We start from the raw sequence: 2,997 nt of genomic DNA on the forward strand, positions 1-2,997 counted from the left end.
ATATTAGATATTAGTCCGGTGAAAAAGTCATTCTTATATATTATGGAAATGACCTTTTTTTTTTCAGAAAAAATCCTAAACAGTTCATAACAATTATCTCGAAAGACAACGAGGTTCTCAACAAAAAAAAAAAATCTTTTTTAGTCTCTAATTTTTATTTTTATGAGACTGATTGACTCCTCTGTCAATATTTTTTATTGGTATTAACGGAATAAGTCTATATGGCATGTTAAACTGTTGATTTATCCATTAAGAACTTTGGGAGTTTTGTTATCTTTTAAAGATAATTATCAAAATTGTTTACATTAGTTAAATTTAGTGTGTAAAAGTAAGAAATATTAGTGATTTTTATATTGTTGTTAGTGATCAATGTGTCACAGAAGTATATTTTGAAGAACCGGGTTGGATATTCACTCTTTTCTTTTTTTGCCAAAGTTAAGAATGAGACTCGAACCCGCAATCTCTAGGTAAATATGGAAAAATTTTGCAATTTGAGCTATTGCTCATATTGCTAGTATCAACATGAGCAATCAAATGTGTAAAAACATTGTAATTATTCAACTTTCAAGTTTCTAGACTTTAACCATTATTTTCGGGGTGTGTGCTTATTCTTTTTTGTACGCTCACGGTGTCCCAAAAAAGTGTAAGTTTTTGGCAAAGAGCGATGTGTAAATTTACATTTTGTTTGGATGGAAGATGAAAAATGAGAGAAAAGAAAATAAAAGAAAAGAAAATGAAAGGAAAAGTTTGTTTTTATGTTATTTGGATGAAGAGAAAATAGATAAAAAGAAAGTAGGAAAAAATTTTTCTTTTGTTTAGATGGAAGGAAAAGTAAGAAGAGAGAAAATCATAACCAAGTGAAATTACATTAATACCCTTCTTTATATTATATTCTAAAAGAATAATAAAAACTACTCATACTTTACATCATTAATCTCCTTAATCATATTTAAGAAAAAGTTTCACTAAATTATATTTATAAAATAAAATACTATCAAAAGTGGCTAGCATTTCTTTCTTACTACGTGCGACAAAAAATTATATACAATTTTTATAAACATATAACAAAACGCCAAAAAAATAACGACAACCAGAATTCTAGGAGAGTACTATATATTTTATCACCACACAACACTTTTCAAAAGGATAATTCTTCATGATCAGAGTCATCAGCATACGCCTACTTCCAAAAAATCAATTCTACATAGCTTGAGCCATATGTACCCATCTACTTCAAAAAAATAAAGTTTTTCCGAGTTAAAAATATTAACACATAATCGATTTTTACTTGTATTAAGCAGTGTACTCATTGTTCCCAAACATTTTCAAGTATTATGATTCCTGCATGAACATATACAACAAAGACAAATTAACACAAAGATCAGAGTTGATCATGATAATCTATTTTATCGATATTTTTCTATTCAAAAAACCAATCAATCTCAAAGTATATATACATAAAGTAATTTCCAACCATGTGTTAACATAAATAAAATAGAAAATGATATCTTCTTCAAATACATGAAGATATACCCATACTATACGACAATAAGAAACACATAACCAATTATTAAAAGCAATAACCTCAAATTAACCAAAAATTAAGTGCGTATAAAAGTTATACCTGTAATGATAAATGTTTTTTGAAAGTACCATATCTTCTAAGCAAATACCAACAGTTGTCATGAAATAAAAAAGAGCATCTAATCGCATTTCAGGTGGGATCCCAAAAATTTGGCACTTTTTCTGCTCATTTTCACATAAAAACTGATAACATTGCATCCGATATGAACCTACCAGACCCAATTCAGTCAACATATCCCATACATCTGATTCGCTGTAAAGGCGAGGCCTACTTTGTTGCATAATAGCCAACCCTTTTTCAGTAATTGCAACTTGTCTTTCAATTAATGAGACTTGTTTTTTAGCAACCGAAACTTGCCTCTCAGCCACAAAAGCTTGTCTCTCAGCTGATTCAACATGCCTCTAAACCACGTCATGTAGCTTGCTAGACAGATAACTACCTTCTTTCACAGTATCAGCCATGGTAGTAATTTCCAAAGCAACTTTCTCATATTGTGCCTCCAAAAAATTATTCATAGGAGACTTACGCTTTGTTCCTCACAACGTTGAAGTCCCACCTAATTGATTTGGTTGACTATAAGGAGCACTTGGTGAATCTAAATTAGCATAAAGCATTGGGGTATCATGTCCCATATTAACATCTATGTCAAAAAATCTAATATTTTCAAACGAGTCATTCAAGCAAATGGGATCTCTATCAAGTTGTTGAATTCTTTCTCGTGAAGTAGCAGCCCGTTACCAGTAGCTCTATCAGCTCCGAACAACTCCTTCAAAGTATCATAATGCTTAATTTACATTTTTTTCCATTTTTCTGCATGTGGTTTGTCCTGCATAAAGAAATGTTAAAATTATTTTGTGACTAACTTGGTTATTCGTATAAGTAATAAAAAAGTATATAAGATACCTTAATAAAATCTTGCCACACTTCTTCTTCAGCTTCAAACTTTCTAGTAACAGGATTCCACGCAAATCCACTTAAGTGATAAAATAAGTCCTATGCCTCAGCAAAATAATCTTTCAATGTCTTTATTTTATTCTTGATGGGATTCTTTGTTATGTGCAGGACTATTGCTATGCTCAAAGTCTTCACAACAGTGGCATATGCTTCAGTTGTCCATGAGCTATCGTGTCTATTACCTTTCAATTCTTTTTCTGCTAATGCATTCAGCAGAACTTCATCCATCTCATCAGACCATCTTAAGTTGTCTTTAGAAGGTTGATTAGCTTCTGTTGTTTTATTTCCTCTATTTGACATTATTTAACTTGTAAAAAATTTTCTTAAAAAATCTAATTAAACAATTCTGCCTGTAAAATACATATATATACATATTCATATATATGAAACATATAATCACTCATAAAGTTTGATACACATTCCACATTTTAGTTGCAATATTATCTCGTAGCAATGCT

Source organism: Arachis ipaensis, chromosome B10, assembly GCF_000816755.2.
Source record: "Arachis ipaensis cultivar K30076 chromosome B10, Araip1.1, whole genome shotgun sequence".
Taxonomy (NCBI): Eukaryota; Viridiplantae; Streptophyta; class Magnoliopsida; order Fabales; family Fabaceae; genus Arachis; species Arachis ipaensis.